The 16267-nt window shown below is 40.8% G+C and overlaps 1 protein-coding gene across 10 annotated transcripts in view; it reads left to right on the top strand.

The window, feature by feature from the left end:
- IKZF1 (IKAROS family zinc finger 1) overlaps nucleotides 1-16267 on the top strand; it is a 111559-nt gene that overhangs the window by 39258 nt on the left and 56034 nt on the right. Inside the window, exon 1 of one of the 10 annotated variants that reach the window (XM_032707344.1) lies at nucleotides 5733-5778. The exons of 8 other annotated variants lie outside the window; for them this stretch is intronic. The gene's annotated coding sequence lies outside the window, so the exon portion shown is untranslated. Of the gene's footprint in view, nucleotides 1-5732; nucleotides 5779-6381; nucleotides 6606-16267 lie in introns of those variants that run through there. One more of the 10 variants, XM_032707338.1, reaches the window with a different exon arrangement.

The raw sequence follows: 16267 nt of genomic DNA, 5'->3' as shown, positions 1-16267 counted from the left end.
TGAACACACACAAAAAAAGTACTTCCTTGTGTTCAGGTGAAATATCCATTACCGATTGTCTCTTCCCTATCAGTGAGCACCACTGAGGAGAACCTGGCTCCCTCTTCTTTCTTCCCTCTCATCAAGTATTTAGATACTATGATTCCCTTGAGCCTTCTCTTTTTCAGGCTGAACAGTCCTAGCTCCTGCAGCCTTTCCTCATAGGAGAGCTGTTCTAGTCCGTTCATTGTACTTGTTGCCCTGTGCTGGAGTCTGCATGTTTTCTCTCATGTCTGATCAAAGAATCCTATGGATATGTACTAGTACAGAAATGATAGTGGTCCTGTTCTGAGGCATTTTAAGTAAGAGAATCACAGAATCACAGAATATGCTGAGTTGGAAGGGACCCACAAGGATCATCGAATCCAACTCCTACCTGGCACAGGACATCCCCAAGAGTTCACACCATGTGCCCGGAGTATCATCCAAACACTTCTTTGAACTCTGTCCAGGCTTAGCGCTGTGACCCTGGGGAGCCTGTTCCAGTGCCCAACCACCCTCTGTGTGAAGAATCTTTTTCTAATAACCAACCTAAACCTCTCCTGACACAACTTCAGGACATTCCCTCAGGTCCTGTCACTGGTCACCAGAGAGAAGAGATCAGTGCCTGCCCCTCTGCCTCCCCTCACAAGGAAGTTGTAGACTGCAATGAGGTCTCTACTCAGTCTCCTCTTCCCCACACAAATAATTTTAAATTTGTAACTCTGACTAAAGCATTTCTGTTCTCAGTTTTGTTGGAAATCTAGAATAACTGTTGGACTTCAGTAGCTGTCTCCAGATGTAAATGGAAGTTAAATTTTATGTATGTTCTATGTAAAACTAATTACAAAAAAAACCCCATAAACTAGACATCAATTAAAATAGCTGAAGCTCTAGTTCTATCCCAGCTGAGGCTACTGTTGCTGACTTTAGTGCCTTAGTCTCCTGTAGTCAGAACTTTCTTATTGTAGAAGGAAATTGTGTCCTTCCCCCCTGACACCAAGGTATTACTGTATGTAACCAAGTCCCTGACAAGACTGATTAGCCTGTGATCAAGAATGCCCCATTTTGCTCAACAGACTAGGCAATTCATGTTGCCTGAGAAGACAGCAACAGCTTGTGATAAAATTACACCTATAAACCAGCATCTCCGTGCACTACCTAAACATAATTAGCAATAATTACAGTGTGTCTACCCTATGAAATGGGAGTGCTGGTGTGGCTGGTTCCTGTCTCCGCCATACTTGTCCTGTAGGGAGACCCACTGGTCAGTTGTTTCTCCAACAGATTCTTTAGGTTACTAAAGCCATCCAAGTGAAAATGCCAATCAGCCAGCAAAACGAGACAACAGGCTGGATGTGAGTGAGAGCTCCAGAATTTGTCCTCGGTCTGTGATTAGCTTTGGTCCAGATGTGACCATAAGCAGGAAATTTTAGAAGGGATGCTTTTCAAACAGTGATATGACAGAATGTGTGGGACTGATGATGTCCTTGGTATGCTCCTTCCCAAGTGTTTTGTGTATGTGTGCATGTATGCTCTCATACAAGAGCAAAGAACACCCATAACCAGAGTGTTTAGTTCCACTAAAAACTGTAAATACAATATAAAACTTGAGATGCTCCTTGTTGAATAGGAAATGTGATTCCAACTTCATGGTTACACATCAGTCAATCAACAGTCATACAATATGCACCTGTCCTCGATGATAAAAATGTCTGCAGTCACATTCAGCCTATTCTATTTCCTCACTGTAAAATATTCTTCTAGCATAAAAATCAACAAACAAACAAACAAAGAAAACCACAAACAACTAAAACTCCTATCTTTGTATTTACTATTCCTTAAAAGGAAAGGAGTTAACAAAGCAGTGATGGACAAACTGTAGTTTATTCTCTCACATACCTGATCATCTGTCATCCACCAGTTCCTTGCATTGTTACAGCAATTTTTTATCTTGTGTTTGTGTTAGTCTCCATAACACACTAAGAGTTTCTCTGGCCTCTTGGTAAGAAACTCACAAAGAAAGAATAGAGAGGCTGAGGCACAGAAAACCATAAGGAGGGACTTCCTAATTGTAAAAAGAAAGATTTAAAAGAAGTTAGTGGAAAATACACAGACTGCAGAGGAGCAGAAGACTTGTAGTTGAGTTCAGGGAGGTCAGTTGGTGAAAAAAAGTTATGTGGGAAAAAAAGTGTAGAGGGGCAATGCCTGAAATGCTACATGTAAATGAGAAACGAGAATGATGGGAGAGATCAAGTAAAGGACAGTGGGAAGCCGATGTAAGGTAACTTGGGAGAAAAGTGAAATATAGTGTGTTGCAACCAGTGGTTGAGAAGTCAGCATGACAACGCAAAAGAGGAAAATTATGTGACAGACCGATGGGAAAAAAAGATTTTAGTGGTGATATTTCCCATGATGTGTCAGGAGAGGAAACCAATGGAATTTTGAGATGCTTTTGAGTAAAAGCCTTAGAGCTTACTAAGAGGTGGACAGAGTTCTTCTCTAAAGTTTAAAAAATCTGAGACTACAGTTTAATGGATCAAAGATTCTAAACAACGGAAAGGATCTATTAAATGTTAGACTTATGTGGACTCAGAGCAACGAAGCTGTATTTTCTATGTGTCTTCCAAGTAGCTGCCAACCAACCGTTACTGGTGAGGCCCATGATATTTTCTTAAGCACTTGTGGCACTTGCAACGTGTGAAGAGCCTTCTTGAGACGCAAAATAGTGCTGTGGGGGGGGGTTCTCAGGGTGAGATAACACCATGATAAGGAATTGGGAAACACATGGTTCATACTTAGCATTATAGTAGAAAGCATGGTTTGAGGGAGATTTCTGGCTGTAGAAGACAACATCCATTACCCTTTTGTGCCTCTGGAAATTCAACATGTTTCTAATAATCTTCCACTATCCTTCATCTTGATCAGAACTGTGTGTTCTCCAAACTGAATGGGAACTACTCACCCAGTAGATTCACAATCCCACCAGCAAGCCTCTGGACAACTCTGGCCCAGGCAATTCTCTGATAATAAACATAATTTTTTTGGTGGAAAGGAGAGAGAAGCACCTGCCTGGCACGCTCCAGCTGTTGCACCTAATACGCATACTCTGTGCTTAACACTTTTTTATTGGCTATCAATTTGCAAAAATTTTCTGCTGTACTTTTGTGTTTAATTATCAGCACCTGTCTGGTAATGGACTGAAGCAGCAGGAATGTGGCATGCTGACCATTTTGAGGATTCCGGGTGGTAAGACCGCTGTAGAGAGGAATAAATGGTAAATGATAATACACAGCAATAGAAATACACAATGCAATAGAAATTGCATTAACAATTTCTATTTGTATTTAAGAACAAATCTGAAGGAAACCATTCACTATGCAGCCTTGTTAGATGCTTCCCACTGTAAATCTGATAACAATGGAAAAGTGTCTTAAGTAGATTTCACCTGATATAAGATTTAGCTGGCAGTGAATTAGACAACTGTAAGGCCACTCTTTTTTTTTTTTTTTTTTTTTTTTTTGCCATACCTGTCTCTACCTTATATCCTTTACAACCCACTTTGGTTTATCCAAAATTCCCAATAATGTCAGTAGAAATAGTGCAAGAAAAGGCTTGTAGAATCTGGCTCCTCGGGCGAGTGCCTAAGTGTATATGTGTAACTATCCCTTAACAGATCTTTTCAAAGTAGTTCTGGGCTTGGTAAGCATCACTGGGACAGTGGACCTCCCTTCAGAATGCCCACTGCTGTTCTCCCAGCAAGAAACTTGCTGTACATGAGAGCAGTCTGCCCCAGTGAGCTAGTGCTAGCCGTGGCTGTACTGCTGCTCCTTCTCCAGGGCTTCAGCCATTAAAAGGATCTTCCACCACCATCTTACTAAGTGCAGAGAGCTCCTACGAGCTGGTTAACAAACCTAAATGCAGTGGTTAGCAGAAGATCCTTTACAATTCGCAAGATTGGACTTAAGCAGGCTCAGCTCACACACGTCTAGCAACTCAAGTCTGGCCTTAACATTTGTATCAAATGTTTAACGAGACATCGTGGCTTGTGCAGTGTGAAACCTGCATTAAAAAAATATATGCCAAATCAGTTCCCCCTTGGTGTGCTGCAGCGCAGGGGCCCTATGGCAGCTGAAGCACAGGAGAGTAGCAAACAGCTGCTGAAAGAGACATTCCCCAGTGGAGTGTTGGTCCTTCTACTTCAAAATATCCAAAGGCATGTATCTGTGGAAAGTCGCTGTGTTCCCTTGAGTTAACCAGCTTCTGCTTTTGAAGAAGGTGTGACCACCTGTATTCCCATTCCTGCTGAGGCTGAGCTCTTTGCAATTTGCTGGAGGAAGGTACTATCTGCTAAGTACATGGTGGCACCTTTTAATGGATCTTTTTGCGGATATTTTTTAAATATCTTTCTTTTTACTGCCAGGGCGTGATTCCACTGGCCAAATGCACTTGAATCCCTGTATGCAAACCTGCTGGAAGACATGGGGGTCTTCTGGAATAAAATAAGGAAATTTTCCTCCAAGTTCAACACTATCAAATCCATAAAGTCTACTTATAAGTTACAGTAGAAAGAGGGTTCTGCATCTCTTTAAAGACACAGTGTGAAAAATAAATAAAATTGAGAAGCACAAGGTATACCTGGTTCATCTCAAACATATCCAGATACTACCCTAGTTTGTGAAGAACACAGCAATCACGTCTGCAGAGCCTCTCTGAGGGAAGGAGTGAATGAAAAAAATCCCCAGGTATAGTCCTGCCATTTCTGTTCTAGAAAGAGGACAACTTAGCCTCGGAGACCTAATTTTGCTGTACAGTATAAACTTTTAATAAGTAGTAGACAGTTTCAAAGAGCTTGTGTTCTAAGCTCCTGATCTTTCCAATGCTTACGTGCTTGCTTAACTTTTTGGCTCTGAATTGTCCAGTTGAAGTCAATGAGATTACTAGCATGCACAAAGTTATGTCTAATTTTTTTCTCATATGGGAGCAAATATAAAGATAGGATGTGAGAAAGGAAGTATTATTATCCTCATCTTGCAGACGAGGAACTGAAGCACAGAAAAAAAAAAAAAAAAAAAAAAAAGAGATCCTGATCCTCCACAGAGTGTATATCTGCTTAATTATCAAGCATGAGTAATTTCCATCAGGTTTGCCGTGCCGCCTGGTCTGAAGCGTAAGCATTTCGGTGACTGTCTCTGCCACCGATTTCAAGTAAGTTGCTTAAGTTCTGGTCCGGTGGTTAAATTCAAGAGCTTAAAAAGCGCGGGACGCGAACGCCTGTGTTGAAGTATAGGAGGATGATCTGAGCCCTTAGCCTGAGCTCTGGAGCGTTACAGGTGGATGTGTGCAGCTGACGCCCTGTGACTCCCGGCCGCATCGCTGTGCCTGGCCGCTGCCCGCCGCGCTGGGAGACCCGCATGAGTCCGGTGCCGGGAGCGCCCGGCGGGGCGGTGCGGAGCCCGGCCACTCTCCCGCGCCTCCAGCTGCGCGCAGCCGGCGGGGCGCCCCGGCAGCAGGTACCTCGCCAGGTAAAGCCCCTCCGACCCCGTCGCCGTCCCAGGCACGGCCTCGACTCCGGCCCCGTTTCCCGCCGGGGGGGGGGGGTGCGCGGGTGCGGAGCGGGGGGGGGCCGCGCGGGGCGGGCGGGAGAGCGGGAGCGGGGGGGAGGGACCGGGCGCCGAGGCCTCCGCCCGCGGGGCAGCGCGCAGGTACATGGAGCGGGCGCCGCCACTGCTGCCGCCCGCCCCGGCCTCGGCGTAGCAGGTTACCGCGGGGCGGGGGGTTCCAGGGCGGGCAAGCAGCAGCCCCAGCCCCCGGGGTGGCGGGTCAGCCCCGGGCGGCTGCGGTGCGCGGGTCAGAAGGGGTTGCCGGTAGCGTTAAGTGTGAGACTGCGGAGCCCGGTCCCTGTCCTCCCATCCCATCGCATCCTATCTATTTCTTCCCCTTCTCTACGTCCTACGTCCCAGCCGACCTTTTTTTTTTTTTTTTTTAGTTTGGAAACATTGATCCGCAGCTTGTGTATAAATCCAGGCGTTTTTGAGTGCTTCCTTGAAATTTTAGAGATGAGTAGCCATGAGTAGCCATGAGGACCTGGCCGGGAAGGGGGTGTACATTGACTCAAATGCGGACCGGTGTTGTGTTTAACTCCTCGAGTCAGCCGCAGCACTTCGGTTCATTCAAAGCCCGAGTTCCAGTTGCTTGCGCCCGTAGTTTGCAGAGGGGAGGCATATACGGAGATTGTCAAAACTGTTAGGAAATATTAAAATTAGCAGCCCCAATGCGCCTGAGGGGAAAGGCTTTAGAGGAGAAGTTGCTGACTTCCGAATAGCGGTGCTACCAGAAGTTTTCCTCCTTGCCATGCAGCCTGTCACAGCTGGAGGTTCTCTTTCACCCTGTTCTGCAAAGTTACCCTCTCTGTGATGGGACGGTTTCGCTCCGTAGTCGTTGTTAAAGAAGATGTGCATAGTTAGAAACTGTGTTTGTGAAGAAACGAGTTCCCACTGCAGCAGTCCGTTCTAAGGAAACTTTTAATTTTGTGTTTGAAGAAACCTGATTACTACTTGGATTACTTTTCTACCTTGGTTTAGAAGGTATGGTAATGCTGCCAGACTTTGTGCAAAGTATTCTGCTCTCAACATTGTTAAAAGTAAATAATATCGTGTCAGAAAATTTGTTGTAGTGGTCATTGCCAAATTATCTCAAAAAACTGAGATTTTTGTGAGATGCAAGAATTTTTAGAGCTGGTATGGCCACTGGCTTAAGCTTGTATAAATTATTGTAAAGGAATATAGCTGTTTCTTTTACTTTTCCTTATTTTTTTTCTTTCTTTTTTTTTTCCTTTCACTGAGTCTGCTTACACATGTAAGTGTAAGCGTATTACAAAAGGACTTTGTGTTGGGATCGGAAGTTAGAATTAGATCTTCCTGACTACTTATTTCTTTTCAAGATCTGCATGCCACCAAAGCTACACTGTATGTTTACCTGTCTAGATTGTCCAAAAAACCCTAAATGAAATAAACCCGTATATAACCCTGATTATTTTTCATGCGTTTCCCATTAGCAAACCTATTTGCCAGACTTTAATAGTTTCGTTCAAATTTTGAAGCTGTAATGCATTGTAGGTCCAAAATCCTTTAAAAGACGCACTCTGTTTAGTTTCGGTTGACTGCTCACATCAATTGTAAACTCACATGCATACTGGAGTACCATGTAGTATGACTCTCTATTAAACCATTATAAATTATCATTGAAATGTAAAGAAAAAGCATATTAATCTACTGCATTTAAAATAGGTACTAAAATTCCTTTCAAATACTTGGAAAGACTTATCTGGATAATCAGCTAAGCACAGGGGCACATTCTGAGTTGCTTGTGGCACTGCTCTCTCACCTTTGCTGGTGAATCGCATAGTTTAACGTGTTGGAGCCTCAGTGAAATAGAAAAATGAAGGGATGAGATGACATTCTATTATGAAATGTAGTTGCTTCTGAATTTGCCGAAACCACGTTTTTGCCCTTAGGTAACTGTTTATTTTTTGGTTTTTTTCCTCTACTGAAGGAAAATTGTAAGTCCAAAAAGTGGGAATGGACTTGTTCATGTGATGCCCAGTATCTTTTCATGGATCATATAACAGTACATACAGTAGTTGGTACTAGATTTGTTTTACAAAAGGTGTCATTGCTTACAAGCAGAAGGTTTCTTTCTAATATTGTATGCTCTGCTTGATTTTGACTTAAAAATGTTTGTCTAAAACCAGAATTAAAAGTACAGGATCTAATGCTTACACAGACCTATGCCCTCCACCCCCTCAAGATACCTCAATCACTAGAAAAAAACTCTGCCAAGTTTAGTTGAATGGCTGTATGCTTTTAATGCCTTCATCAAGCCTTTGAGCTGATGCCTGGGGAATAAGAAAACTAAGTGGTAGACCAAGTGCAGGACCAAGAGCTCTTAAAGTGAGAGTTGTCCTTATCATGGCTGTCCTTAGGAGAACTGGGGGGGGGGGGGGAAGTGTCCAAAATACTGCAGAGCTCTGCAGTTTACTTAGTTCACATTTCTATTACCCAGACTTGCATCCAGCCTTAAAGGTTTTCTCACAAATATTAATATTGGTGACTATCCGTGTGCTCTTTTTCTTTTTCTTTTTTTTTTTTTTTTTGGAGTAAATTATACAAAGCTCAGAACTTGATATACTGTAAGTTTAGAGTGAAAATAGAAATAGAAATTTTATCCCTAATGACTAAGGTAAATTTAACATAAAAAGCCAAGGAGAAATCAGGTTTATTCCACTGAGTGAGAAGACTGACCAGATGGAAGTCAATGGAAGTCCAGTGCTGGTCATCCTCAACAGCCAGGATTTCAAACCTAATGCACTGATACCTGCAAGAGTCCTCTACCTACTGGGTATGACTTCCAGGTGAAATGACAGGAATGAGAGGCGTAATGTGAAATTGTTACTAGCTTTCCTATTCAGTCAGAAAGGACTGGTGGACCCTGGTATTTAAAGAGGTAGAAAGACCACTGATCCTCTGGGCCAATGTAATAATGGGAAGACAGGGGAGAAGACTCTTGTTTCTTTGCCCTTCATGGCCACAGTAACTGGAGAAGCTTAGACACTGTTCCTTTGTGCATCGTTTATCCCAGCAGAGTATTTCTCAGGGTGGCTGCTTAACTCCAAGTGAGCAAAGTGAGTTGGTGTATTTTTAATAGGTCCCATACTCAGGAGTTGCAGTAGAGACAAGCTTGTCATACACCTCTGACTTTTCACCTCTGCTCCCGGCTGCCAGTGCTTCCTCCAGGAATGATCTGGTTGCTGGTTGCCTTACATAAGCATGAACAATACCTTTGTCGTTTTTGTTACATGCAGTGTACAGTAAAAAAATGCAATAGCCTCCATCTCAGCATTACTATAGTAGTTTTGCTTTCCTTTGTAGACCTTAATACCAAAAACCTGGTCTGCCTGCCACTTCCACTGCATAGCAATGCAGAAATGTACTGGAGAATCAATCCACAGAGTTTTACAACAATGCAAAAACTTCTTCCTCATCATTAAAATTGGATAATTTCAAAAGGAAGCCAAAAACATTTCCAGGCATATTTTATTTGAGCTTTAGGTACTTCTTACACTAACGCAGAAAACGAGGAAATGGGTCCAGTCTGTATTCAGCAACAGAAAACAAGGGCATAATGAATCCTATGCTGTTCTGGCAGATCATTTTGGCAACGTTTCTCTTAAAAAGTCCAGAGGATATCAAAAGTCATGGATCATAGGCTTATTGTGTGGCTCTTTGTCAGGAAAACTTCCACTGACAAACTTGTGCGATTTTTTTTTTTCCTTCTGTTTATGTGCAAGAAGAGCTGGGTCCATTGTGAATTTATTATTTTTTGGTCAAGATTCCATATGTACTTGATTACATTTGACCAGTCATTACTTTCTACTGTTATTAAAAGTAATAGAATTAGACCAAAGAAACATAGTAAAGTAGTAGAATGTAGTGTAGGAGTAATGGGATTTTTGGAAAAAGTTTTCATCGTTATGAGAGTACGGCAGGATGCTCTGCTGGCACTGTAGTGGGCTCCCCTGGAATTCCCCTCCCAAGTGACAAACTCCATTTTTCCAGCAAGTATAAAATCAGTCAGAAAGAAAGAAGAATACCAGGAATACATTATGTCACTTGAGGAGTGGAAGGTAAGAGCTCTGTTCATTTTTTTCTGGGACTGTGATTCTTTAGGAAGCCTTTTGAATGCTTGCAACTCAGTGCAAGAGTCAAAAGACAAAAGACCTATTCCTCACTGGCATTTTTTCTATAATCCAAGGATTATTTTTACTCCCTGTCCTAACGCTGGAGGGGAACAGCATTTAGATGTGAGTGTGAATATCATCTGAAGCAAGGCAGGCAGCCTCAGTCCTGTCAGCTTTATGGCAGTTTTTAAATGGGAGGCTACTTTGAATATCTTCCACTCATCCAAAGTAGCTGCAGTTTTATCTGCCTGGTGGCTATCCAGCAAAAGGAACAGACTTCAGCTGGGAAACTCACTGCTTCCAAGGTGAGCTGTGGCTTTTTGTCCCTATGTCTGTAATCAATACATAAACCTAACTACAACTTGGAGAGTTTTGTTTGCTCCCTAAATTTAAACAGAATTATGTTAGTACCACAGGGTGCGTTGTGATGCGTCGTTATTATGAGGCAACAACTTCTGCGTTACCCTTATCCTTTAAGACACACCTTCCTCCGTACTTTAAGCTGGTGCACAAGAAGAGATTACAGGTTTTTTTGCACTAAGCAGGTTATTACCAACAGTGACTGCAAAAGTTCTGAGAAGATACATGTATGTTCTTAGCTTTATTTGCGCTGTTGCAAGTTCATGGGGATGGGATAGTGCAGGTTCGGGACCTGCATGGCACACTTGTGCTTCTTGTATAAATGCCTCAAAAGGCCATTCAGACAGCAGGTGTTGATGAGCAGTCACAGTGAAATGATCATATTTTTTAAGCAATGGGAACTGTCCGCTTCTTTTGGTTATTTTGCTTATTTCATGTGAAAGATTTACATTTCTTCTTCTGATCCCAGTTGCTCTAGCTTTCTCAGTAAAAGAGAAACTTGCTCTGTAAGAGAGATCTGATTCCCCACTGAATTGCTTCATTTTTCCGCTTGTTTCAACTCACTGAGAACAACAGAGCAGTTGCAATATAAAGCTGGAATTGTCCATCATAGGTTGGATCCAAAATATATGCAAAAGCAGAGTGAGTTAACTCAATATGTAGTGTGGAGGAACTTGCTAATTAATTTTAATTTTATGAGTACTTTTAGGTTTATTTAAAGGGGGAGGAAAATCACACAAATTGTCTAATATGCTTATTCAGGCTGGTAATTTCCTTTAATAATCCGTAACAGCCAGAACAGTTTGAAGGGAAATTAGGAAGCAATTCTGTGATCATGAAGCACAGTTACTGCAACCTCCTATAATTTGGACAAATTAACTACTGATATATTGTTGAGGATACTTGGCAATAACAATTCTAGATGTAGGAGGGATTCTTTTATGTTTTCTGTGTTGCATATTTAGATGTGCTGGGCTGAGGACATCCTATGCTTTTTAAATCCTGTATACATATAGATACAAAAAGCACAGTTTCTCATGTGCTGTTTGCCTTCTCTTGAGTGAGAGCCCTGGAAAAATATCCAGGAGCTCAATTTGGCCACTTGAGAATGTGCTGTGTTCTTAGATTGAGTGCCTTAATTTACACCCCTCACCTTTTATAGTCAGTTTATTTATAAGATGGAAATGTGTGCATTTTCTTTGTCATGGTGAATTTATTCCACTTTTCTGCTTGATTTTTAGTGAATAAAGGTGACAGGGTTTAATGAGTTAATAAAACTTGGCCTTAATTAGGAAAATTAGCTTCATATTTTTCTCATATTGTGGAAACGATTTATAATGACTCTGGTTGCAATTCAAAATCTTGAAGGAAAAACCTTTTTCATATTTGCAATGATATCAAGTCCAGTAATTTGCACACAAAGTCAGTAAAAGAATGGATTTGTTTTTATTATCTCCTTTAGCGATGAATTGTTACATGAATATAGCTCAAGCACAGAGAATTCTAAGAAGAGTATGTATGGAAAACACAAATGGGATCCAAGATGCACTTTTTGTCATTTGTCAGTGCCTTGAAAAAGAATTCCCAAAGAACTGAGAATTACGTAGGATCTTTGAGACAACTTTTTTTACACCCTCACAATTGTTCACTAACATGGAAATTAATATTACATGTGCCAGATATATAAATGTTTCACATCTGCACTGTTAGCAGAGCTCTTTTCTTAATCTTGTGTGTTGAATTACAGTGCTTTCTTCATTTTGCAGACAGGAGCTCTCCATTGAAATTTCACTGTATGCTCATAATTGTATTGTCAATTCGTGTAGTTAACCAGAATTTACACTAGGCAGGAACAGAGAAATGACTGAATAAACTAAACATCTCCCTGGACTATGTAGAAAATGCTGAATATGGAATTAGTGCAGAGGGAGAGAAATTGATCCATTTAGTTTTAACCTTTTTTCTGTTTTAATACAGTCCTTTAAAAGACCTGGAGGTATTTGTTTTGTTTTTTTAAGCAGAAATGGAAGGACATTAAAGTGCTTATTATGACCCTTGGTTTTCAGTTTTCAGAAAGGACCACCCCTCAGATTTGTAGTTATTATTTACACTGAACTGTGTGATGAGGTGGAAATTAAAAATAGAATTAAAATAATTCTAAAGTAGAGTCATTCACAGAGATTGTGAAGTGTAGCATATTAAATTACAACAATAAAGCTAATTATCACTGCTTGCTGAGATATTGGATGCTTTTAATTAAAACTAGTTTGTAGGATTCTAGCAGTTTTCTTCAAGTATTTGAAGATTGGTTGTACAGATTACCTTTTTTCCATGTTTAACAGTCTTCCTGTTGAATGTTCAGTCATATGTAGCACATTCGTATGTCAGGTTACAAGCCCATTTAAAAAAAAACACATATAATAGGACTTTGGTTTAAAAGGAAGCTAAATGTTAAATCCTTTTACGATGGTGCCTTTATTCACCTCTTCTCTTGGTTGTTGCCTCATACTCCTTGACATCAGTGGATGCAAGAGGCTTGGTTCTGCTAGGTCGAGACCCTGTGGCGCAGTTAGAAATGCAGCTGTACTACCATTCTGCAGGTAGATGCAACTCCCAACTTAAATCCCAAAAGACCGATGACACATACGTGATGACACATCACTCCTAACCTCTTTTTAATGTGCACATTCTTCTGTCAGGTATGTTAAGGGCTATAGGTGTTTAATTCTACTGTGTTTTTAGGGCTGCAGCCTCCTTTTGCTTTGCTAATTTATTTATTAAACTCTGTATGCTGTGGGTGGTTGAATCTAGGACCCATTTTAGGAGCTTTGCTTCAGTTTAGGTTTTAAAGCAGGTTGGGGTTTTATGGTTTTGGTTGCTGGTTTGGATTTTTCATTTGGTAAAGCTGCAGCCTGTATGATGAGGAGCCAATGAGACATGTCACAGACCACAAAGAGGAGACGTGCTCACACACCAGCACTCCATTAGGGCCAGCTGTTCCAGTGACCTGCACGAGCGGTCCCTTTTCCTGTCGCAGGACAGCTTGCGTAAGCGGGGGCTGCAAAGTCAGGCCTTTCCCCAAGGTGGCTGTGGAAGCAAGGCTGAGGTTTGCCTCTTTGCTTGTTTGTTCTGTTACAGTTAACCCAGAGCTGCCATCACTGACGAACACGTCTTCTCCTCACTTTTTATGTTTGCAAAAGCACCTGCATAATACCAGGACCCTTGTAGAAAGTTAATTTTCTGCTCTTCAAGACTTTGTTTCATGGAAAGGACCTGCCCCAGTGGGGTACACTCAAGACAGGAATGCACCCCAAGGTGCACCCCAAGACAACCTGTCTGTCTGTTCAGCAAGGCTACACCTACAAATTGTCAGGAAGTTGTATATGTTTGTGGGCTCCTTGCAGCACCAGAGGTAGAGCTACCTGTAGATGGAAGGACAGCTCTGAGTTTAGGTGTGCTGGTGTAAGTCCAAAGTGGTTCCACAAATGTCAATGTTTCTGATTTCATTTCCTTACTATAAATGAGGTTTCACTATGTGCTGAGTGTGGAGCACAGCTTGTCCCAGTGAAGTCAGTATATATGTAGCTTGGAAAACACAGAAGAGGTAAAAACATGGCTCATCTTTAGCAGTGGATTAGGTAATTCTACTGAATCACATCGATGTCCCAGTCTTGCAATCCTTTAATATCCTAAGAGAGCAGGGTTTGTAGGAGGACTGACATGCTTACACATGCTTTATTGAATTGATGAAGCACTGTATAAATTCTAAGCATTCACTTTCTTGAACACGGAAGTTTACTTTTGAATTTGCATTGTAAAATGGGAGATGAAATAATAAACCAAGATTTGCAAATAATTAATTTGCTGTATTCTGAAAGATTAAAAAATCTTGACCTTGCAATGACTTCTTCCTATTTACACCTGGAATTCTAAAGGGTCCCAAAACCACTTCTTGTTTTAATTGACATTAGATATAAATAGAGAAGTACCTCACTGATTCACAGGGGGTTTTGATATTTTATATATATATATAATATTTTGATATATTATTAGAACATAGCACAAGTTATATTGTATAGGGAGTTGCAAGGAGGAAAATCAGTGACATGTAAATTTTCTTTGGACTCAAGGTGGGAACAAGGTGGGAAATGCTGACTAACTTTAATCCCAAATTTTTGTGTGAGCATGGTCACTTAGGTGCTTCCTTATTTAAAACAAAATCAACATAACCTTTCTGGGGTTTTGTGTGTTGATTATTAATTATCTTAAGGTTGCAATGTTTTATTCTTTTTCCAAAGGATTATGATAGCTTCATCTCTGAATCTGATATTCATAGTCTGAAGAGGAAAATGTACAGGTTAGAGTTCCTTACCTGAACAACCTTGAAGAAATAGTTTTATCTATTTTGAAAGGAATTTTGTCTATTTTGTAGTTCTTGTAATAAGGGCCAAACTTTGAAGCTATTTGTATTCCTAAATAGAAGAATTATCTGTTATTACCTTTGCTGATCCCTTTCCTGCTATAAATGAGAGCAACACACGTTCAGCATTTGAGAGCAAGATTGCTTCAGTCAGGTGCCCACCCAGCTTTTGATTTCTAACTTCAGGCTCCTAAATTAGCTGATAACCTAAACAGATGCTACTACATTGAAGACAACGAAGTCATACGCACATTTCTTATGCTAGTGACAAATTTGATTCATAGATAAAACTTAAACAATGAAAAATTACAAAACATCTTTTTCTTGCCAAACCGCAACAGATAGTAATTTAGGGTTTCGTGTCATAAACATTTCTTAAACATAGTTCTTTAGAAAAATCTTTGTAAAGATTTATTAATTTACAAATTGATAACAAATAGATGCTTTAGTGCAAATCCTCATATCCATCCATAGGGCTCTCTTGTTTTCTGGAAAGTCAGTGACAATGTCTTTGCTGATTCTTCAGAGAAGGAAAGGGAGGAAAAACAGGGCATGTTTTCCTATTCACACATTTAGCATATCAAAGGCAAAGGAGTGAAGTCTACTCTTAGCACTTAAAATTTAGCCCAAGACATGTTACGGTCAAGTCCAGTATGAAAAACCTTTTAACGGACACAGAACCAAAACCTATGCATGGCTCACTGCAGAATTGGAGGGGAAGGGGGATGTCCTATCATGTATTCTTTGCTGATACAGAACCAAAGCTGAAGTCAACTGGGATTTCATTATTATTTACTGCATACTACAGAAGTACAGTTCTCCTCTGGGAGGGATTCAAAACACCCTGAAGGATTTTTTAAAGTTCTTTTTTTTACTTTTATCAATTTCTTACTACTTACAGATTTTACTCTACATTTAGGAACAATGTTTAATTGTTCTAAGTAATTATTGGGGGGGGGGGGGAATCTGTCTATCATAACTTTTCCACCAGCTCTATTTTCTCTTTGTGTTTCGCCTCTGGGAAATGGATCAGCTTTGCCAAATGTCTTAAAATCACCTAAATTCAGGATAAACCCTGAAGTTGTTAGTGTGAGATCTGAGGGCAGGTGTGTTTCAGGACAACCTCACACAAAGCAAGCTAGGAGTATTCCACTCCAAAAAAAAAATAACAAAACCGAAACAAAACAAAAAACTCACAACAAACTGTACTCCAGTTTACCTCCATTAAAAAAAACCCAAACCAAACAAACAAAAGAATCCATCCTGTAGTTTGCCTCTCCATTTAAGAATTGCAAAGTATTTTCAAACTGAATTCTGCCTGATGGCAGCAAGAGGCAGGAAGGAGTACAGCTCAGAAGTGTGCAGTTTAAGCTGCAGAAATGCTGAATGTAAGGCTTGTCATGCCAAAGACAGGGAAATTCAGGAACACAAAATAGAAGAAACTTTCTCCTTTACACCTCCTCCCCTTGTCACTTCCAGTCCTACTGAAGCCCTAGCAATAGGGAGAAGGCAGGTGCAGTAGGAATAAAGTGCCCTTCATGAGGGTGACTCCTTTATGATCGGTATTTTCTTGACATGTTTCATTTGGTTGGTTAGGGTTCACTGTGCTCTGTAAAAAAATGTGTAGTAATCAACTGATTAACAGTAGCCTGATGACCCTTGAAGGCAGTAAAGATGCACAGGCATTTCTTTTTTTCTTTCTTTGGGTTCAGTCATACTTGCTGAAGAAA

This window comes from Chiroxiphia lanceolata, chromosome 1 (genome assembly GCF_009829145.1).
Source record: "Chiroxiphia lanceolata isolate bChiLan1 chromosome 1, bChiLan1.pri, whole genome shotgun sequence".
NCBI classification, from domain to species: domain Eukaryota; kingdom Metazoa; phylum Chordata; class Aves; order Passeriformes; family Pipridae; genus Chiroxiphia; species Chiroxiphia lanceolata.
This window is presented reverse-complemented; position numbering and strand designations above follow the sequence as displayed.